Raw genomic sequence first — 24298 nt, forward strand, 5'->3', positions numbered from 1 at the left:
GTCCATTTCTATGGTAGAGGGGTGTGGTCAGTCCAGATGAATGAGGAGCTTGTCTTTTGCTTACTTTGTGCTGTCCAGCTGTTTTGTAAGTTGAGATAGTATGCATACACCGGGGTATGCGGGGAGGAGTCAAGATGGCGGGCTGATTCCGCCGAGTGAAGGACGCTACATGGTGCTGCTCTGCCAGAGAATCGCTTAATGCACCGATACGGAATAACGGATAAACGTTTCCAATACCTGAACCAGTAATTTGAAGCCGGCGAGGTTGAGCTGCGATTCCCGGCAAATAACTCCATAACTTCATAATTGCACTTACGAGCATAACTTTTGGCTGTAGTCCTAGATAGCTGGTACTATCTCCCTGGGTCCCGATCCCGCTCCAGCTAGGGTGTTTGATCCGCCCGTCAGACTTCTAAAACGGCCTCAATGCTACGGGCTTCGCTACAACTCTGCAGCGGGAATCTGTCTCGCGTTTGGCTATACGCGGCGGTTCGCCCTGTCAGCACGCCAGGAGGGGAAGCCAGCTGGACGTGCTCACCACAGCTGGTCGCTCACCTGAATCGGCACTCAACCTTCACAAGAGCATCGAGGACGCTGCAGAGAACAGGGGCGGAGGCATCAGAAAAGCCGATGTCTGCTCGGCAGACTCGGACCACACGGAGCAGGAAGACCGCCCCGGCTGGAAGACAATTAAACGCAAGTAAAATGGCAACAGCGGTCGCTGGGGTGGCGGTAGTGGGGATGTCCGGCAGTAGCAAGGAACCCCAACTTGCTCAAGACACTAGTAACATCGATAACAATGGGGCAATGAAAGAGAGATTAAGAGATAAAGAGATAAGCACTAAACAGGCTGCTGTAGCAGAGGAAAAAACACGCTGGGAGGGGAAAAATGCTCCCACTAATAGGGGGATGGACTGTACAGAGCCTAACCCGGATTTAGAACGATTGATTGTACCTAAAATTAAGAAGAAACTGAACCATAAGGATAATAAAGATGAAGAAGAGAACATTCTATCTGAGAGGTACTCAACATTGGCAGAAACCCTTGAGGAGAAAATCGATAAATCTGGGACTGAGACTAAGAACTATGATATGCATGGGTCAGACAAAGAGCCTTACGAAAACATTGACTCTGGCTCTGATTTGTTAAACACAGCTTTGGAAACTCAGCTAGGGAGCAGAGCTGTTACACCCAATGATGGCTATTTGACCACGCGAATTACAGAAGAAACAGAGGAAATGCAAAATATGGCTCAAAATCAAAAAAAAGGGTGGATGAGTCAATTACAACAAATACTGATCAAACCGACAAAAGGGAGAAGGAAATTGGTGATGGTTTAGTGCACAAATCTACAGCTGCAGCTCCAGCTGATGAAGACTTTAATTTAGAGTACGAGGAGCTGACAGACGACGAGGAAGCTGATGAAGCACTTAAAACTCTACCAAATAAGAAAACTACTTCAAGGAAAATTAAGATGAAAGTTAAAACCAAGCAAAAAAATATATTACTAAAGACAGTCAACAAGGAACCCCTTGGAAATAAAAAAAGCCGCTTAATTGATGATAGTCCTCTGAGAAGATGGATGGAGGCTAAGGGAAGGGTTAAGAACATGGCTCTAAGACTGTCAGGCGCCAGCCCCGAAGAGGGGTCGAGCACTCAGGGGGCTAACAAAACTAACCCTATAGATCTCACTGGTGATCCTAACCTGGATGGCATACATATAAATCAAGCGACTTCACAACACGCGGCCTTGACCGATAGATACAGAGTCAGCAACTGGGGCTTCCCCAATAAGCACAATTACCTCTCCCACTCATATTTACAATACTTCTTCTACTCCAGCTACGTACAATAAAGAGGCGAATAAATCCGAAGACCAGGGTCTTGATTCCATCACCCTCGATTCTGACCAACTGAAAGAGAATACTGGATCTATAATATCAAGCTTGAAAAAAACCCAGATACCGCTAACAGGAACTTCTACTGAAAATATAGACAATAGTCTTGAAGAAAACGATATAGAGCTGAGGTCAAACGACTCTATTAACGAAACTCAAGACACGTCAACAGGTCCCGGATTGCTATCTGGAGCAAGACTTCCACAAATGGTCTCACAGGATTCTTCTAATCTCCCTAACTCATCTAATCTCCCTAACTCCTCTAACTTTCCAGATCCAACTAAAATATTTATGGAATAAATTATGCAGACTCTCCAAGAGCAAAGAGCAGAGATCCAACAGCAGTATTTGCAACTTAGAGAAGACAATACTAAGATGCAAGAAACTATGAGTGTAATTTGCCAAGGCCTGGGAGGAGTGACAAAGGAGATCGAAGACATCAAACAACGTATTGTTGAAGTGGAAGGAGACGTAAATAAGACCTCAGTAACAGTAAAACAGAACACATCAAGAGTTTCTAAGCTAGAAGCCAAAGTGGAGGATTTGGAAAATCGCGCTCGAAGGCAGAACCTCAGATTATTTGGTATACCAGAAGGAATGGAGGGGTCCGATCCGAGGGCATTTGTGGTGAAACTTCTTCAGAGAGCCTTCACGGATCTTGCTGATTGGGATTGGGACTCTCAGCTACAGAGAGTTCACAGATTGCCTTTGATACAAAGAAATACTAGCAGCAAATTCCCTCGACCATTCTTGATTTATTTTGGTAACTTTCTTTTGTGGCAAGCTGTTTCACTGAAAGCAAGGCCTAATAATCCCGTGACTGTGGACAACCTAACTTTTTTTGTGAAATCGGATTTAAGTAAGGGTACTATGGACAAACGTTGGGAGCTTAGGAAGTTGATAGACGCTTTCAATAATTTGGGATGCATGGCCTATCTCCAAGAGCCTGCCCGTCTTAAGGTCATACGAAACGGCCATGTGGTTTTCTTTACAGATTTTGAAACCGCGGAACAAGCTCTGGAAAATTTTTCTAGGGATAATGAAAATGAAAGGGATAAGCAGAACGAAAAAGAAAAAGAATAAGCAGATATATATGGGCTAAGTAGAAATATATGGGTTCGATGGTTCTAGACTGGAGGTATGAGGTGTGATTTAATAAGGAGTAACTTAAGTCATGGCATGAGCAGACTATCATGCTAGCATCTTCACTCTGCTGCCACTTCAGCAGCAGCTCAAGATAGAGGGGTGCTCCCCCCTAAGGGACGGGTGGGTGCGAGGGCTAGGTTGGGGTCCTTGCTGGGGAGGGTTCGACCCTTTGGGTCAGGGGAGGGGACTAAATGTGGGGAAAAAATGGATTGCAGGATTCGACCGTTTCTTAATGTTTAGTAAGGAAAATCTAATCTATACGAAAAGGGTAAAGATAGTGGGGAGAAATTTGTATTGGAAGACCATCATGATATCAATATGTTTAAACTAAGAATACTAAGTTGGAATGTTGACGGTTTAAATAGTAAAAACAAAAGGAATTTAGTAAAAGAAGAGATCAAAATGTATAATCCGAATATAGTCAGAGACACATGTAAAATACCAAGACCGCAAATTGCTTTCACAATTGAGCTATGATTTGGTGGTATGCTCTACTCTAAATGAGACTATTAGAGGGGTAGCTATTCTAAAACAACGAGGTGCTCGACTAGAAACAATTGAAACCTCTTCAGATGCCCGGGGTAGGTGGGCAATTGCGCAGATGCAGTGTGATAATGTTAAAATAGTATTATGTGTAGTATATGGACCAAATATCGATGATCCAAGAGTTTTCGAAGAACTAAGTTTAGAGTTACTGGAATGGGAAGGAGAAATTTTAATAGCAGGGGATTTTAATTGCACTATTGATTATAAAGTAGACTCTACCGGGCAAAGCAAACATAAAAGAATGTTTAAAGTTAGAACAGCAATCTTAGAATTAGCAAGATTGAACAATGTCAGAGATGTATGGCGATCAAAATACCCTTTGCAGGCAGGCTTCACTTATTATTCTGTACCACACAGATCCTGCTCAAGAATCGATATGATTTGGGCTTCTGAACAAACTATAGACAATTATGCGATTGACATTTGCCCTAAAGTCACCTCTGATCACAATCCCTTGCTACTTGAAGTCACACTTAAAGATCAAATAAAAGAACCACGAAAATTTACCTTCCCGAGACATTTACTAGCAGACACAAGATTCATTACCTTACTTAAACAGCATATACAGGAGTTTATCTCAATTAATATCAACTCGGCCAATATCAACGTGGTGTGGGATACATGTAAGTGCAGCATTAGAGGCTTTGCCCAACAATATATACTTAGGCAAAATGCTGAGAGCCGCTATAAGAATAAACAAATAATAGCCAATATACGGAATATGGAAATACGCCTGGCAGAGGCATCACGCTATGCAAAGAACCATATTGAAGGGATTAGGCTACAGTTGGCGAAACTACAAGCTGGATTAATAAAAACTTTGAGAGAAAGATACATTTCCAAATTACAAAAGTATAAATTTGATCAATATGAAGGTGGCGATCGTATTGGGAAATTACTGGCCTTTAAAACCGCGGATAGGAAAGCTAAAACAAAAATTAAAGAAATAGTAGGAATTGATTCAAATACGTATGACCGAACGGATCAAATACTAAGCCAGTTTGCTAAATTTTACCAACAACTTTATACACCAGAGGCTGTACCAGCTAAAATAGATATAATACACTATCTAGATAAATATTTAACTCCATCCCAAGCACTAAATACAGAAACACTTCAACAACTCAACTCAGAAATAACACTAGATGAAATAAAACGCGCCATAGATAACTTACCCTTAGGGAAGGCGGTTGGAGAAGACTGTCTACCAGTTGAACTCTATAAACTCTGCGCCCAAGAATTATTGCCCCTATTAGAGAAAGTGATCAACTCGATTAGTGTCTCCAAACAAGCACCTCCTTCATGGAAAATAGCGAAAATTATATTTTTTTTAAAAAAAGGGAAACCGGAAAAAGAATGTGGGTCTTACCGACCGATTTCTTTACTTAACTCTGATGTTAAAATTTTTTCTAAGATTCTTGCAAATCGGCTAGCCCCTACCATGCCATTTATTGTTAATCTCCAACAACACGTTTTTGTGATGGGTAGGGATACTACCACGCACGTTAATACGTCAATAACAGCCTTTGATGTAGCTGAAGTAGCACACACCCCGCTCGGTATGATTATGTTAGATGCGGAAAAGGCATTTGACCGAGTGGGGTGGGAATATCTGTGGGAAGTATTAAAGAAACTGGGGCTTTCCGGGCTTTATTTGGATTGGGTCATGTCTCTCTATGATGAACCTTTGGCTTTGATAAGCTATGGAGATAAAAATTCAGCGAATTTCAAAATAGCAAGAGGCACAAGACAAGGCTGCCCCCTTTCCCCATTACTTTTTGCTATTCCTTTAGAACCTTTCTTAAATGCACTAAATGATCAAGCTAATATTATTCCAGTGAATCATGGGGGCATAGCTCTTAAACTAACGGCTTTTGCTGACGACATAGCAATATATACATCCGACATTAATAAAGCTATGCCAGAAATTATCAATGAAGCACAAAAATATGGCTTAATCTCGGGCTATAAATTGAATGTGAGTAAAACACAAATTATAGTTAATTACACTCCGGATATCCACATTTACGACACTTGCAGAGAAGCTACTTACTTAGGTATCAAATTAATGGCTAAAGTAGGGAAAATTCTGGAAACAAATTATGAGACATTTTTAAAAGAAACTACCACAACCCTTAAAAAGTGGCATAAAATCCCTCTTAGTTTATTAGGCCGACTTAATTTGATTAAGATGAAAATACTACCTAAATTACTCTATTTGTTTAGAGCCATACCATTACAACCGAACCAACTCTTTTTTAAAAAGCTAGACGGTATATGTAGCAGCTTTATTTGGGGATACAAAAAGGCACGCAGGGCTATTAAGTTTTTGACACTGCCAGTATCGAAAGGGGGACTTGCTTTCCCGGATTTTAATTTATACTTTTTGGCTACCTTTTTTTCTCGAATAAGGAGCTTACTTAAAAATGAGCCTTCCCTATTTTTTTATCAGTATTTGCTGGGTGTTGACTCTAACCAATTCCTGCTTCGCATACACGATCAAAACTATTTCAAGCGGGTTAAGTTCAAGACCGCTAAACATGCCAAAAAAATCTGGAATAAAATCATGCACATTAGTCAGAGCTCATTTTATAATACCGAACTTAGGCTATGGAACAATCCGGGTCTTCCGGGTATCTTTTCGGATGGGACAGGGAATCGTTGGATTAGTTGTGATATTAATACATTAGGTGATATATTTGGAAGTAATGGTATGCTAGATTTTGAAACTTTGAAAACATTAAAAGGTTTAACGAATGATATGCACTTTAAATATCGCCAGTTGAGAGACTTTTTTTTTAACAAAATGAAAATAACGACAGTAAAAAGTTGGGATACCAACATCTAATTAAAGACAAATGTGAAAATACTACAAAAATTGCAACTAAGTGGTCTCGCCGTTTAAACCTTGACATAAACTCAAGGCAGATTGGAAATGCTCTAACGCACTTAAGTGAGGTTGTGCACTCCTCTAACCTAAGAATGCAACTGTATAGGACTATCACCGAGCTATATTACACACCACAGAGAATTTCCTCATGGACGCAAGGGAACCAATTTTCCGACAAAACAAAATGTGTGAAGTGTAATACTTATGCTGCAGGCATAGAACATATGCTCTTTTCCTGTCCTGTATTCTCTAGCTATTGGAAAGGAATAACAGATCATCTCCAAGCTAGCCAGATAAAGATACCTGATTTATCTCCTCAGTTGGTCTTATTTGATATATATGAGACCAACTGTCCCAATCAAGATCTTATAACAATTTTGTTAGCCTGCGCCAGATTAATCATTGCAAGAGCATGGATTTCTAAGGATACTCCAACCGTAGCTGAGTGGTTAGCATTGGTTATCGAAATTAGAACTATGGAACTCACACTTGCCAAATATAGAGGACCAAAAGCTCTTGCTAGAAAGGAAAAGATTTGGAAACAATTTTTTGAAGTATAAGAAATGGGGATTGTTAAAGGCTTATCTGTGTGCTAAGTAATATCTCTATCTATTGTTTTCCTTTATTATTTTCATCTTCCTCTATGCCCTTTATTATGTTCTTCGTCTATTATTTCTATTTCTTTTTCTTTTCTTCTCTTTAAATCCTCACTATCTAACCGTTTAAATTACAATGATTGTAAATATATGCTTTTCAAGGTCATTGGAAATTGTACTTATGTATCACTTCTGGTTTTTGTCGCTTCCTGCAAAAATAAAAATACTTAAAAAATAAAAAAAAAGAGATAGTATGCATACACAGCAGAAGTTGTAAGGAGCAATTCGCTGCCTTGGGACTGGTTGGCTTGGGAGGGCAGGCCCTCTTTTCCCTCTGCGTGTTTTTAATTTCATGCCCTATATTGTTAATCCAGTGGATAATGATACTTTATTTGATTTAATCCAGTGAGATCTTCAAGCTGCAAGCACACAGCAGGTGGTCTATGTTTTTTGCATGTTTTCTTCCCTCACTGACTGCGATTCAGCCACAGTCAAGTCGAGCGCAGCACTGAATGAACACAGCAGGGATCTGAATGTAGTTGTGCGCCCGGGAGCCGCCTCCATGCGGGAAGGCCGGCTGTTCACTTGCACTGTCAGGGCAGAGACCCGCCAAGTGCCTCGTCCCTCGCATCCATGCGCAGAGTGCCAGTCTGGCTGGGATCTGAGCCCCGACCCGACTGGCAGTGGCAGGGATTTAAGTGGAGAAAAAACTGGGGATGCTCTAAAAGGTGCGTGGCAAATTTCTTAAAGGGTTGTGGCCTATCCAAGTAGGGACGTGGTCTACATCTAGATAAATCTAGTATTGTGTGCTTAAGAAAATCATGAAGTCACACCCAGCAAAGGATAATAAAATAGGCAAAAAAGTATATTTATTAAGTATAAGCCATAAAATACCAAACACTTTAAAATAACATGTACAAATTGTTTACATCACTTGGAAATCTATTGCAGGATTTCCCAAAACCCTTGAAGATATTCACTGTGTCTATTTTGCTGGGGTTTCTCACAACAATTTTCTTCCGCAGACCTTCTGCCTTTTGCCAGCCAACTCTTTCATACAGCTTTGCGTCAAATGTTTCAAATGGAGGACCATTGAGTTTTACCCATAAGCATGAAGAAATGGTCTCTACAAGAAGAGAGGCCCTTGTTGGAGTAGCAATTAAGTTGATTGTGCTGAAACCTCTCTCGCAATCCACATTACAACCAGGCAGGGTTTCCATGCAAACTACTAACTTTTTTAATGCTTCAGGGGCTTTTATTTATTATTATATTATTATTATTATTAATGTTATTAAGAGCACAGCTACCCAAAGGTTTCCCGGCGCTGACCAACAAAGGTATGATATTGCAACAGATTACTGGTTGAATAGCCATGTCCATGTTCTTTCCCCCAAAATCTTTGAAAAGTCTAAAAGCTTGGATAGTAACTCTTGCTGGCAGCTGAAACTCTGAACACTGTTTCTGGATATCTGCTTCACCATCACAACGTCACTATCAGTGACGTCATGATGGTGATAGGGGCTTCGCCTTATTTGCAAAGCAGCGTTAAGCCACTTAATGTGGCTTAACGCTGCCTTGTAAATAAAGTCCCCTCCACGCTATGCTTAGCATGAATGGGGAGGGCGATGGGTGTTGCTGTGGGCGTTCCACCGCAACACCCATTGATTCTGACATTGCCTCCTATTTACTAGGGAGGCGTAAATAGGAGGCAACGCCAGAATTAAGACCAGGGTAAAACCTGGTCTTACCCTGGTGCAACGAGGAGAAATGTTTCCTTTCTCCTCGTTTTGCTGTTTTCATGAGTTCTGCGTTGTGCAGCCCACATGAAAACAGCAAAAGGCCAATGATTGTTTATTCACAGAAAGGTCCCCCTTCCTGTACCTAAACAATAATTTTTTCTTTAAATGCTGTTTTGCAAGTTCTGTGTGTGGTGAACTAAGCACACACATAAGGTTACAAAGCGGCATTTAAAGATTGTTTATGTGCAGGAAGGGGGACCTTTCTCTCCATAAACATTCTTCCCCTGAACGCAGACACCCTTGCACAATGGGGCAAGGGTGCCTGCGTTAGCGCTACGCTGCTTAACTTAGCGACCAGCACAGGTGGAAACGCAGGGCTGCACCATATTCTTGTAAATATGGAGCAGCCCTGCGTTTCAGAAGTGGCGGAGCCACGGAGGCTAACGACACGCTCCGCCACTTCTTTGTAAATATGCCCCTTATTAGGTTCCATAGACAGACATGAGTGCCCCATCATCTGGCAGAAAGCATAGGCTTTGTAAGAAGGGTTGACTGGATCAGTAGATCTGTTAAATCTTGTCATGGTGATTGTGTGTTAATACATCTCCATTGTCCTCAAGTGGCATTTACACTGTTTCAAGTCTTGGAAAATGCTGGCCTATTGAAAAGCCTCATGAATGCAGCCCCACTGGAGTTTTTTGTAAATAAACACTCTGAATCTATAAAACAGTCACTACAACGGTCAGTCTCCTTTGGGTCTAATCAGTCATCACCAATCGCTGTTTACCTGTTTTTCCCGCACGCCATCGTAATAGACCCCTTTGTTTGAAGAGCTTCCCCGTTGGCACCCCCACCCCTCCAACATCCTGGGGGCCTGCAACAGCCCCCACATTCAGACTCTGCATGCCTTTCCATGTAGTGGGTGGGACCCCTGCTTTTGTACAGCCTGCAAGTGTGTACCCCTGTCCAGGCTATTCTGAACCTCGGTGTTTGTACATCTTATTTTACGTGCCTACATATTGCAGAGTTGTGTGCATTTTTTTTGAGCTTGGTTTAATTTCCCTTTGTTTCAAGAATGTTCTTTCAATATTTGCTGTGGAAAATATTACTAAATACAAATTTGAGTTTTCAGTTCTCCTTTTTTATGTGCCATTATGTGATTCAAGTGTCAAAATTAGTGATTTTTTGTGGCATTCGACTGCAGTAATAAAGTGCTGAAGCCTGAAAGACAATGAGTTAGATTGCCCGGCGTGCCGGTGGGCCACTTTATAGGGGCCTTGATGCTCAGTGGCAGCTAGGCCATCCTTCTGACAAGTACTGCTTTTGGATGGCGTAATGCTATTACAGCAGCCAGACACTACTGCACGTACACTAACCTGCCCCGCTATGACTCCTTACTCCCCTCCCTCCTACGAATTCTTGCAACATTGTTCATGTGTACTGTACCTTACTATGCTCTTGTATCTGATGAAACTTTTAACGCAACGATCCTAAATGTAAAGCACTCCGATACTCTCTTGTGTCAAGTTCACGCTATATAAAACTTTATAAATAAATAAATAAATACTTTTTTTTCAGGCTTTGAATTTCGTGGGGTAGCAGGTTTGATCAGTTAAGCTTACTCCTTAATGTTTGTTGTAAAGTAGAACATTTATTTCAGTCAGTGCATGTATATTGCACATTACCTTAAATGTTTAGGCAGTGCTATATTGTTTTTATTCAACAAATAAGGCAGGATGTAGAGTGCACACTCGAATTTAGAGATGTCTGCTGGCCCAGCGGATGGTTGCCACAAGGGCAGGAACCCCTGTCACAGGGGTTGTAGTCAATGCACTCACTGTAAGTGTGTTGTAAGGCTCAGTTACAGCGGTTGCTGTCAATGCACTGAAAGTGTGTCGTACGGCTCCGTCACAGCAGTTGCTGTCAATGCATTAAAAGTGTGTTGTACGGCTCCGTCACAGCAGTTGCTGTCAATGCATTGAAAGCGTGTTGTATGGCTACGTCACAGCAGTTGCTGTCAATGCACTGAAAGCGTGTTGTATGGCTACGTCACAGCAGTTGCTGTCAATGCACTAAAAGTGTGTCATATGGCTCCGTCACAGCAGTTGCTGTCAATGCACTGAAAGCGTGTTGTATGGCTACGTCACAGCAGTTGCTGTGAACGAACTGAAAGTGTGTCGTATGGCTCCGTCACAGCAGTTGCTGTCATGCATTAAAAGTGTGTTGTATGGCTCCGTCACAGCAGTTGCTGTCAATGCATTAAAAGTGTGTTGTATGGCTACGTCACAGCAGTTGCTGTCAATGCACTGAAAGTGTGTCATATGGCTCCGTCACAGCAGTTGCTGTCAATGCACTGAAATTGTGTCGTACGAATCCATTAACATGACGTAGCCGTCCAATACACTTTCAATTTCTAATTTCATTTTCAAAAAGAAATTTCCAAAGCGGGGTTTTCTTTTTGCAAATGAAAAAGTAATGAATCCTTACCCTGGGAGTTTTCTCCCATAATGTGGGGCTCAATGAACTCGTTTTACTTTGACTTACTGCCACGTTTTGGATGGTGTTAAGTGAAAGTAAAAGTTTGCCATTTGTTTGCCCACTCTGTATAGGGTGGGGGGACAGGTAGGTGTCAAAAGCTGCGACTGCCCTTGCTCCGGCAGGGGAAGAGTAGTCCACGCCGCTGACATACTGAAGGTCTTCCTGACTCTAAATGAGGCGGACTGACCATCCATACCTGGAAAAGACACTCCTTTCCCTAGTTGCAGTCATCCATCAGCGATCAGGTGAGAGATCTGTGTCTGTTCTGGGAGATGATTGACCGGTCCAGGCAGCGCACACAGTCTCGGTTGACAGAGCACAGCTCTCCATAGCTGCACACAGAACAGCTGGATCCTGTGCTTCTTATAAGTTGCTGCATCAGCAGTTTTTTCCTTCCTCATGGAGTTCATTCCTTAGCCTCTAAGGACAGTCAACGCTGTGATGCATCTGGTCCAGGCCTTACTCAGCCCAAGGGCCCCATTAGGATGTCGGGCGGATCGCCACCGCCCGCATTGCGGTGGCCATCCGCCCGACATCCGCCCCCGCCCGCCACCCATTTCCCCCCGCATATTACTATGGCAGGGGGGACCACGGCGGATGGTAAGACCGTCCGCCGTTTTTCCGCCCGGTCAACAAGTTGACCGGGCGGAAAAGAGTTTATGATGAAAAGAGTTTATGGTGGTGGTGTCTGTTAGACACCGCGAACCATATTATGATGGGGCGGTCATATGCTTTTCCATGGTGAAGCATGCTGGAATCACTTGTGGGGGCCCGTTGTGGGCCCCCAAGGATTCTAGGGGGTGGGGGGTGCACATGGGAGGTACCTATGGTAACCCCCCTGCATTTCAAAATACAAAGTGTCAGGCACCGCGCAGTGCCTGTCACACTGTACATTGAACTGCTTGGTGTGCATTTTCAGCATTGCGGCGGGCGGTGCAAATGTTAAAAATACGGGATGCGCCCACCACTGTGGGGGGCGCATCATAATGGCCCAAACGGGACCCCCGCCCTTATGGCGGGCGGTCCCTTTTTGCGTCGGGATGGCGGGCGGACAAAGTCCGCCCACCATCCTAATGGACCCCCAAGTGTACACAGCTTCCTCTGGTGAAAAGGTCAGCTCTGAGTTGACCCACAAGGGCAGCTGGCATCCAGACACCTGGGCCCAGGTCGAGTGGCCACTAAATAATAATGGTGTGTCCAATGTTTTGGAGGGATTCGAGAGTGCAGCTTACTCACAGGTGTAGTACAATCCCACCTCATTCAGCCAGCCTAGTGCTCCTCAGTCTGGTTTCCTTGGAGAGGGCACTGACCCCTTAATGCCTACTTCCTAAGAAAACTGGAGTCAGACAGGTCATGGCCAAACAGAAGCAGTTGTTGTGCCCCTGCACATTAGGCAGATCAGAGCACAGGATGTGGAGGGTGGGCAGGGGCCCATCTCCTTCCTGTCGGTTTCCAGCAGGGGCCCCACCTTGAGCTAAGTCCTTTCTTCAGGTTCTCCTCTTTCTGGCCACAGGTTGGCCTCTGGAGTGAGTTTATCCAGGCAGGGGGGACACAAATATCTCTCATCGCGAGTTTTATGATCCATACTAGACACATAGACTTGTCTCGAAGATTGCAACAGTAGTGTGCGCTACACTGGGGGAAGCAGCGAGAAACCATCCATGGTGCGTGCAGCTTCGTGGCCAGCGGGTACCAGCCATATACAGTGTGCGCTGCACTGGCGCATGCAGCCTCGAGGCCAGTGGGTAACAGACATAGCAGCGAGTAATGCACTGGGGAAGCAGCAAGAAACCATCCTGGTGCATGCAGCCTTGCGGCCAGCGGGTACCAGCCACGGCAGTGTGCACTGCACTGGGGGAAGCGTGTAATTACAACAAATGTTGGACAGAATGCTGAATGATTAAAACATTCTACCCCAGTCAAGAGACCTGGTTTAAATCCATTGTTCTTTTGCCCACTACGCCATCCCAGTTTGGACCCAGCCATATGCAAATCAGTCTTAACACTCTGCCCCATAGGAACAGTCCAGACGGAACTGCCAAGCCATGCCCTCCCTGGACCGGAAACAAGCATGCTGGGACCAATTTCAGGGTATGTCACCCTTCATCAGCCAGGCTAGCTTGAATCCAGTGTTCTTTTTGCATTTGTCACCCCGAGTGGGACGGGTATGCCCAGACGTGGGTCCCGTGCTCTCTCCATGCCACTCTAGTCAAGCTATCCTGGCTGATGAGGGCTGAAAGCCTGAAACCGATCCTAAAGATGCTTGTTTCCAGTACAGGGAGGAGCTGGCCTGGCAGTTTGGGCTGAACTGTTCCCATTTGGCGCAGGGTCCAGACTGATTTGCATATGGCTGGGTCCAAACTGGAACAGCATGGTAAACAAATGAAAATGATTTCTAAAAAAAAAAAAAAAAAGAATGAGGGAGTGGCATAAACTGCTTATTAGTATTATAGGGTGCTGTAATATCATTAAAATGATTGTCTTGCCCAAATTTCTTTATTTGTTTAGGTCAATACCATTGCGAGTACCGAACATATTTTTTCAAAAAACTCGTGGGGGCTATAAGTAGCTTTATATGGAGCCCCAAGCAACCAAGACGTGCTATAAAATACCTAAAACTTCCTTATAGATTTGGAGGGTTTCAACTACCTGATTTTAAATTATATTTCTGAGCCTCCTTTCCGGGTCGTCTTCGTGATCTTCTTGCTCCTAACAGACAACATTGTTGTTATAGTCTTACTGTTGGTAATGATAGCACTATGTTCTTGTACAGGATTAATGACCCAATTATTTTAAAAGAGTACGGTTTAAGACTCTTAAGGATATAGTTTACATTTGGTGCGAGATTATAGCCAAGTGTTCTTTGCCTTTGATGCATTTTAGCATGCCTTTATGGGGCAATCCTATGCTCCCGGAAATCTTCATGATGTGCAAGCTACATTTTGGGACAAATATGGTATTAGCCAACTCAGTCATCTATGTATGCTACTGGATTCCACATGTTGCCAGATCTTCAGACAAACTTTGGCATCCCCAAGAATATGTTTTATAAATACCTACAGATAAGAGACTGTGGGGACGGAGAGAGATACGACAACCCATGGGGTCAGATATACTGACTTATTTACATTCAGGGATGAAACTGACTATTAGTAAGGCATACCAACTATTATCTCAGTTTTGGGAGAATGATAGCTTAAGGATAGCATCTAAATGGAGTGAGCTATTGGGACAGGATGCTAATCCTGGGGAAACAGAAACATCACTAGAGAGTTTAGATACCGCGGTATGTTCTATTAATGTAAAGCTGCAACAGTTTAAAACTGTGTTTATGCTCTATTATACCCCAGAACGAATAGACAAGTGGATAGCTCCTAATGACATAAACTTGAATGATAAATGTAAATGTGCAAACTGATATTTGACATATGTTTGTCACTTGCCCAGACTTGTCTGTTTTTTGCAAAGATGTATTCTGTATGCTAACTGCCCGTCTAAAGATTAATATACATCTAACGGATAAAGAACTTGTGCTTGGCTATAAGTCAGATGCAGCTCCAGATTTAGGATCCTTTATATCAATCATTATAGCAACAGCACGACTTTGTATTGCCCGGGCTTGGGTATCTAAAATTCCACCTAAAGCATATGAATGGTGGGCAATATTAAGAGAAATTTTTGAAAGGGAGTTGGCTATAGCCAAGAGCAGAGGTGTTCGATCAGGTAGGAAGTTTCATCGAATTTGGGGGCCTATGATATGTTAAAATAATTTGTAATTGCTTTGAATATTATAGTACTAGCAGCCCGTCCCGACGTTATCCGGGTATATTGTTTTGTAGGATTTCGTTTTGATAGCATTTCTTATCTGTGACAGGCCTGTGAAACGCTCCGATTCACAGTGCACTGCTGATGCACTTAAGAGTGCGCGTTCAGTAGTGTGTGAACTCGAGTTTCCCTACTTTATTTTTCCTTGCAATATTATATAGCGCGAACTCGACAACATGGCATGAGCACAATTGACATTACAGAAGAACACATTTATTTGTGGTAGGCACGGGGGAGACAAAGCGATTTGCCTGGAATCACAGGTTGTTGAGCTGATGCCGAGATTCGAACGTAGCTCCCCAGCTCTAAAGTTCGCAATTCTAGAACTTGTGGCGGGAGGTGTGTCTAAAACTGTATGTCGGTGCTGGCCATCAATGAGAGAGACCTGTGCATTTTTCAAATGGGTGGGGAAAAAATATGAGTATGTTGCTGGAGATGTGGGCCGCCGTGCCACCAATGTACTTACCGGGGGAGGGTAAACACCCATTATTCTGCAACTTTCTTTCCGCATACCATCACCCCGCATACTTTCATTCCGAAAGTACCAAGACTCCGTAATGCCATTATAACGCATGGCATTACATTTTATATGCTTTTCCCACGCATACATTTACAACAAAATTCGTTGTAATGCATGAATGGTAAAAGCATGTTTTTTTAAATGTTTGGATACGGTAAGTATGGGCATAGGTGTATATGTTTTGGGGTACTGAGGTATATGTTTTGGGGTGGGGGCAGAGGACAGGGTTTTAGGTGTGAGGGAAATACTGGGCGCACTACTTGGGATGACGTACAGGAGAATGCTGTAAAGCAGAAGGTGCATGCAGGTAAGGGGCAATTCCCTGAAACCCCTCAAAGTGTGCCTGGAGGACACACTACATACAATAAAAACAAAACCTGTTGCACACTTAAGTAAAATTTCAAGCAATAAACAGATGTCTCAATGGACATAAAGTTCATATGTTTTAGGTGAAGGATTGGACCATCAGTGTTTCAGATTTTCTTTTATTGATCCCAGAAAGCCAGCCGACACGTGTTTCGTCGCAAGAAAACACACTTTTCCGCGACTCCTCAGGGCTGTAGGTCAAAGGTTTATAACCACAGGTTGCGGTGCCGGTGATATTTCCGACCCGGCTCCGCTCGAGACCGGGTTAACAGTATCAGTATCTAAGTTCAAATATGGTTTTCTCACATTGGTAGTGGAGATTCTTTACTCTGTAGTACCGCTGATTATTGTGAAACCTCAGGGCTTGGGAACCCGGGAGAATATCAAAATCCTCGTGTTTAAGATGGGGGTAGTGTGGAGATTTTCGTAACAGAAAAGAAGAATCCCCGTAGTGCGGGGAGTTGTTCGGTGGTAGTGTCGATCAGGTTTGCGTTTTGGTTCCGGGTGCCGGGTCGGAAATATCACCGGCACCGCGACCTGTGGTTATAAACCTTTGACCTACAGCCCTGAGGAGTCGCGGAAAAGTGTGTTTTCTTGTGACGAAACACGTGTCGGCTGGCTTTCTGGGATCAATAAAAGAAAATCTGAAACACTGATGGTCCAATCCTTCGCCTATAACATATGAACTTTATGTCCATTGAGACATCTGTTTATTCCTTGAAATTTTACTTAAGTGTGCAACAGGTTTTGTTTCTATATATGTTTTGGGGTGTTTGGGTATTTTAAGGGTTCAGATATAGCTTTGGGTTATGGGGTACAGGGGTAGTTTTAGGGTTTAGGAATAGGTATAGGTTTTGGGGTACAGGGGTATTTTTAGGGTTCAGGGCTAGGTTTGGGTTTTGGGGTACAGGGGTATTTTTAGGGTTTAGGGGTAGGTTTGGATTTTGGGGTACAGGGGTATTTTGAGGGTTCAGGGCTAGGTTTGAGTTTTGGGGTACAGGGGTATTTTTAGGGTTCAGGGCTAGGTTTGGGTTTTGGGGTACAGGGGTATTTTAGGGTTCAGGGGTAGGTTTGGGTTTTGGGGTACAGGGTTATTTTTAGGGTTCAGGGCTAGGTTTGGGTTTTGGGGTACAGGGGTATTTTTAGGGTTCAGGGGTAGGTTTGGGTTTTGGGGTACAGGGCTATTTTAAGGGTTCAGGGCTAGGTTTGGGTTTTGGGGTACAGGGGTATTTTAGGGTTCAGGGGTAGGTTTGGGTTTTTGGGTACAGTGGTATTTTTAGGGTTCAGAGCTAGGTTTGGGTTTTGGCGTACAGGGGTATTTTTAGGGTTCAGGGGTAGGTTTGGGTTTTGAGGTACAGGGGTATTTTTAGGGTTTAGGGATAGGTTTGGGTTTTGGAGTACAGGGTTGTGAAGAGGAGGACCCGGACTCGGGCCCTCCAGGCTTACCTTTACCTGTGTCCCCTCTCTTTGCACAGCACACCGACACATGGAAGACAGATGACGACTGGTTCAACCCGACACAGGACCCTGAGGAGCCGTGTTTCTTTAATTGGGCGGAGCTGGACCCTAACGCCCCCCACCAGCCGGAGGTAAAGCAACGCCCAAGGCAGACTCAGGTGTGTGTTACACCCGGAGGGAGTGGAGAGTGGTGGCGTGAGGAGAAAGCAGAGTGGAGTTCGGAAGACGGAGACCCAAAGAAGATTGCGAGTGAGGAGGAGGCGGGAGAGCAGTGGAGGAGGACGGAAGAGGAGAAGAGCGAGGAACATCGGCTGGAGGAGGCGGGAGAGCAGTGGAGGAGGACGGAAGAGGAGAAGAGTGAGGAACATTGGCTGGAGGAGGCGGGAGAGCAGCGGAGTAGGACGAAGGCAAGAAACGAGGAAGACGTCAGATCACCGACCTGCGGAGCCGAGGGGCGAGAGAACCGAGACGACCGCGACAAGCCGGGAGGCCAACGGGGAGGTGCATCGCCCAGCCACAGTTCCCACAAAGTGTGGCTAGAACAGGTACGGTCAAGGTTCACTGGGTGGGCAGGGCGTAAGTGGGGCAAGCCACCGTGAGACGGTACACCCGACCATCTGTGCACCAAATCCCCACCCTTCACATTATCGGCACAGTAACCTTTTTTTGAGCACGTGTGGTCCCTCACTTCCCTACCCTAAACAACCATCAGTATCCTGTATCTGATATTGGTTTCTTTCCTTCTGGGGCGGAGTTCCGGACGGGAGTCGAGACGGCAGACGCAAGGCCTACAACACCCAGGAGGCACCGGGAATCACGGCGGATTGGAACTGCTAAACAAGCGGCCGAGGACGCCGAGAACCCGCTCCCTTTTTACAGAGTGCCTGTGCAGAAGAGACGGCTATATAAAACAATAAAGCCCTCGTTACCTAGAGCCCCTGTGTCCGTGAGTTTATTCGAGAACCCAACCAGAAGCTCACAAGGGTATATTTATAGGGTTAAGATGGGTTAGTGTTAAAGGGTATTGGGGTTTTTTAAGGAGTAAGGGTGGGTTATGATTATGTGGTGCAGGGGTATTTAAAGGGAGCAGGGTGGGATTAGCACACGATATGAGACATGGCATGAAGGGCGGAACGTACCACACGCCCCCAGCGTTTGTCACGCCCCCAGCCCGCACCCACAGCACAACGCAGACATGCCCACAGGGGACTACTTTGCTGGCACGGTTCTTTTACCTTTTGAATGTATATGGTGGGCGCCTGCATAGCCTATGTTCTTCTGCTGCAACTGCCCTTTCCAACGCTGTATTGGGTGTTGTGATTGGTGCTGTGGTTCCTGAGATTATCCGCCTCAAAGGTTTGGGCTCTCTCTTTATTATATTAGTATGGATTTGGATTAAGGATATTTTTTGTCTATCTCTTACATATGCTTATTCATTTTGTAATGTAGTGGGCTTCTTTTTGCCTACTGTGTAATATGACCTTTTCTTTATGTTACATTCATGTACTGTATGCTGTTAATTTTTCTCTTGGATGATTGTTTTTTATCATGATTACCCCTTGCGATAAAAAAACAAATAAATAAAAGGAAATAGACAATTGCTGAAGGAAATAGACACTTTGCTGAGAAAATTAGACACTTTGCTGAACGAAATTGACACTTTACTGAGGAAAATAGACACTTTGCTGAAGGAAATAGACACTTTGCTGAGGAAAATAGACACTGTTGAAGGAAATAGACACTTTGCTGAGGAAAATAGACACTGCTGAAGGAAATAGACACTTTGCTGAAGGAAATAGACACTTTGCTGAAGGAAATAGACACTTTGCTGAAGAAAATAGACACTTTGCTGAAGGAAATAGACACTTTGCTGAAGGAAATAGACACTTTGCTGAAGAAAATAGACACTTTGCTGAAGGAAATAGACACTTTGCTGAGGAAAATAGACAATTTGCTGAAGGATATAGACACTTTGCTGAGGAAAATAGACACTGCTGAAGGAAATAGACACTTTGCTGAACGAAATTGACACTTTACTGAGGAAAATAGACACTTTGCTGAAGGAAATAGACACTTTGCTGAGGAAAATAGACACTTTGCTGAAGGAAATAGACACTTTGCTGAGGAAAATAGACACCGCTGAAGGAAATAGACACTTTGCTGAACGAAATTGACACTTTGCTGAGGAAAATAGACACTTTGCTGAAGGAAATAGACACTTTGCTGAGGAAAATAGACACTTTGCTGAAGGAAATAGACACTTTGCTGAAGGAAATAGACACTTTGCTGAAGGAAATAGACACTTTGCTGAAGAAAATAGACACTTTGCTTTGCTGAAGGAAATAGACACTTTGCTGAGGAAAATAGACACTTTGCTGAAGGAAATAGACACTTTGCTGAGGAAAATAGACACTGCTGAAGGAAATAGACACTTTGCTGAACGAAATTGACACTTTACTGAGGAAAATAGACACTTTGCTGAAGGAAATAGACACTTTGCTGAGGAAAATAGACACTTTGCTGAAGGAAATAGACACTTTGCTGAGGAAAATAGACACTGCTGAAGGAAATAGACACTTTGCTGAAGGAAATAAACACTTTGCTGAAGGAAATAGACACTTTGCTGAGGAAAATAGACACTGCTGAAGGAAATAGACACTTTGCTGAAGGAAATAGACACGTTGCTGAAGGAAATAGACACTTTGCTGAAGAAAATAGACACTTTGCTGAAGGAAATAGACACTTTGCTGAGGAAAATAGACACTTTGGTGAAGGAAATAGACACTTTGCTTTTCACTACACAACTGCCTAACAGATAATCTATGATTTGGGGACAGGTTTTTAGCTTTTCCAAATCCTTTATAAAGGGGATATGCATTGACTATATGATTGTCAGATTAATCAGTTTATATGAGTAATTATTATTTAAAAAGTACTAATACGTGTTGATTATTACGTAAAGGAACCCTTTTTGGCAACCATAGACTAACAAATGATTGAGGATAAAAATAATATAGTAAACTGATGCCTTCTAAATTGCACACCACTCCTTGAAGCTGGCTCACAATTCTCTAAACTGTATCACAAGTATTAGACCTTGTGACCTATAGGTAACACAAGGCTTTCTGCAACAAAACAGTACCCCGCTGAGCTGTCTGGGATACGAAATTACAAAGCAGCGGTACTCCCTGCACTCTGCAGCAGGCACATTAACCCTATATCTTATTTTGCCTTGCGCCTAGACTGCATACAGATCTCTCCAGCAAGCACATTAGCCACCTCAATTATTTCACCACTATTATAACCTGGAACTTGTGGGGCACACAAAGATCTCTGCAGCACGTGCCTTAACCCTCGAAGTGAGCTAAAAAGGCAGTTTCTTTGTGATCAGCAAAGTAAGCCAAACGGACTACCATCATATCTGTCCACTGCCAATTTCTATGTGAAGGATTAAAAAAGAAATAAAAGTATACGTTCACTGAGAGTCTGCTTCTCATTATGCGGCCCTCCCTCCCTCCTGACTGCCACAGCTTGACCCTCAATTTTTGTAGTTAATTTGTCTCATACACTGACTAAAGGGGAAAACTACAAGTCCCACAATGCAACTTGACAAAAGCTAAAAAGGGAGTCCTGGCTGGTTTCAGACATCATAGAGGGCACCTGGCACAGATGAGCCTCAAGAACATTTTATTATTGAACAATCAAATGTTTTCGGTCTTCTACAAGCGCCTTCTTTCCCGTTGTCTTTCTGAGCCTGCGCCTTGAGGCCATCAGTGTATGCAGTCAGCGCCTAAGGGAAGGCAAGCAAACCAGACCTGCTCAGCGCTTTACGGATACCCTAGCGGAAGGCTCCACTGTGGTCAGGACGGGGACAGACGTATTTCTGGCAGCAGGTCTTCTAGGCGCTGCTGCTTCTGCCTGCTTCTACCTGCTTAGGCAGGGATGAGGCTTGTCTCTCCATGAGTGGGTAGGGCTACAGCGCCACTGCCAATAGATTAATTTTAATTTCTTTTAGGATTTGTTTGTGTTATTTATTCAGTGTGGACTTGGCCCAAAGGCATTAGAGCGCTTTACAACAAGGAACCAGCAGGGACATTACAGGGACATTACAGGATGAGAAGGAGGTTAGTAACCAACACAGTGAATCAGCAGCCAAGAGAGCTGAGAGAAAAGACAGTTGTGTAACAGGAAAGACAGGTAAAGTCAGCATAGGAGAACCAACCAGTCCCACTTTAACCACAGTGACTGTCTAGTAAGAGGATTTTGAGTTCTGTTTTGAAGGTGAACAGACAAGAGGGTGTGCAGAGGGCTTTTGGGAAGGAGTCCGAAGCCTCGTGGCACTTCCAGAGAGCGCCTCTCTTGTGCGGCCTTCTTGCCTGCAGGTCGCAGGTTCGAGCAGGAGGGACTCCCATTTCTTGATCCTCGAAGAGCACCAGAGGCTTTCAGTTTTCCAACCAGGTACGAAGGAGTGTGAAGTGGTGGAGGACTTTATGAGTAATGCACGAGTCTTAAACTGGGTTCTTGCCTCAAGGGGGCCCCATTGCAGGGTATGCACGATAGGAGAGACGTGGTTGTGTATCCTGTGGATTTGTTTAGGGATAAATCAGTAAAACATCTGATTGAATTGGGGTTTAAGTGAAGATTGGTCTTCAATTTTTTTAAATTGTCGAGTGTGGAGGCGAAAAGACAGATGTCTTTGGGGGAAAATATCTTCTAGTATATCGGGGCGTTAGCCTCCTATTGATGCTAAAAAAAGTCCAGTTTTTCTCCAAGTCTCGCCAAGAGGTTCAAGAGTAGGTGTTAGAAATGGGGGTCTCTAGCTGGCAATGGTTTGCACCTTTGTCCAAGTAGGGACCTTTCCTTCTGGTCAGGACAAAGGGGGTACACTACTGAAAGAACCCCTGCTCAACCCATTGGTAGCTTGGCACGCGCAGTAAGGCTAACCTCAGAGGCAGTGTATAAGCATTTGCACATCACCAACAGTAACACAGTGAAAACATTACAAAAGGACACCACACCAGTTTAGAAAAATATCCAATACTTTATATATTCAAAACAAGAGCAAAATGATAAAAATCCAACATACCAAACTAAAAAATATGCACTTTGCAAGAATAACAGTAAAAAAACAGTTCCTAGAAGTCAGTACCTCTGTCCGGTGCTACCTCGTTGCTGAAAACAACAGAAGCCAATTGTCCTATTCGACAGCGTCGGTCGAGGTGTCTTTAAAATCGTAAACAGTACCTTTTCATTGTGGCCATTCACATTGGTGCAAGGGGGTCGTGGCAACCATTGCGATTGCGATGTGAGGTGAAGCGGTGCAGCGTGCGGAGTCCTCAAGGCGTGGTGCAGGCGGCAGCTTGGTGGCGGCCATCCAGCGGTGTTGGTGGGACCTGGGTTGCAGTGCAGATTGACGGGGTGCTTGTCGCAGTGCTGACAGGTCACAGTCCAAGCGACAGAGCCAGTTGATGGGAGTTGGAGCCAGTGGGCCCAGACTGCGGTGTGGGATGAGGCGGTGCATCATAAGAATTACGAGTGGCGCCCCCAAGCCACGCTGCGGGCGCGAGTGTCGAAGTTTGCAGGCAGCAACAACATCATTGAAACCAGGGCGGGTAAGTGAAGAGAGGCAGTGAGGAGAGCAGTGCCCTTAGGTCATTATGCAAGCAGCGGCATCAGTGAGACCAGGCTTGTGGTGCGAGATGCCACGGTGCCCTCTGCGGTGTCTTCAGGATATGGAGCCAGCGATGGAGTCGGTTGCTTTTTCCCATCTGTGGCAGCTGAACCCATGGTTCCAGAGGTGGTTCCCAGAGGTCATAAAGTCTTTCCGGTCCCTGCAGGCCAACCCAGCAAAGCAAAAACACAGCAAAGGGGCAGCACTCCTCCTGGTATTTCTTCCAGCTCTTCTTCTTGGCAGGTTCCTTGGTTCCACCGATTTCTAAAGTTCTGGGTTTAGGCCACAATATTTATACAAAATATCTCTTGGTTCTCTTAGGCAGAGAGTGTCTGTACCTATTCCAAACCAGTTTGGTCCTCTCTGGCCCAGTTTCCCGGCAGGAGGTGGAGACAGCATTGTCTAAAGCAAACCAAGCCATTTCAGGTGCAAGGAAATCTCATCCTACTACTCTAAATGCAGCCTGTAGTGTAGTTCCTATATCCCTGATAGGCTCTGTGCATTGGAATAATATACACTATAGTTTTGACATAGGACTGAGGTCAATATGTCTCTATTGAGTACATTAACCCTTTCGATGCTGATGACGAGCTCAGCTCGTCATGATGCACGGTTGAGCTGTGCTGATGACGAGCTGAGCTCGTCATGAATAAAGTAAAATATGAATTTCCAGCACAGGACGGGAAAACTGCTAGCAGCCAAGAGGTTAAACTTAATTACTTGTGTGTGCCAGCTAACTTAGAGGTCACTAGAAACTTCTCGAATAAACAAGAAGGGTTTAGTTTCTGACAACTGCATAAACATGACAACTTTGTTTCCCTTAGAAACGGAACAGTCTCAGAATCGGGGAAACAATAGATAACAGTTTCACTAGTCAATCGCGCATGCTTCGTTTCTACAGAGTTACACAGAAATAGATAGACGGACATTTCAATAAAAAGGGTTTTTTGAATAGTCTTATTTCTCGTGCAAGAGATATGAACTGTTACTATCGTAAGACAGAATGCGAAGTATAATACTTACAGCGTTAGCAGTAAGATAAAATAATACTGCAATAGCATGGTTTGTAGCTATGACATATATTCATAAAAATACATACATAAA

The 24298-nt window shown here is 44.0% G+C and overlaps 1 protein-coding gene across 3 annotated transcripts in view; it reads left to right on the forward strand.

Moving 5' to 3' along the window:
• The window catches only part of LOC147666511 (N-acyl-aromatic-L-amino acid amidohydrolase (carboxylate-forming)-like), a 244627-nt gene that overhangs the window by 5425 nt on the left and 214904 nt on the right, over nt 1–24298 (forward strand). The window contains exon 1 of one of the 3 annotated variants that reach the window (XM_086949023.1): nt 21826–21981. The exons of the other annotated variants lie outside the window; for them this stretch is intronic. The gene's annotated coding sequence lies outside the window, so the exon portion shown is untranslated. Of the gene's footprint in view, nt 1–21825; nt 21982–24298 lie in introns of those variants that run through there. 3 annotated transcript variants of the gene reach the window in all.

The sequence above is a fragment of the Lissotriton vulgaris genome, unplaced genomic scaffold (assembly GCF_964263255.1).
Source record: "Lissotriton vulgaris unplaced genomic scaffold, aLisVul1.2 SCAFFOLD_440, whole genome shotgun sequence".
NCBI lineage: Eukaryota > Metazoa > Chordata > Amphibia > Caudata > Salamandridae > Lissotriton > Lissotriton vulgaris.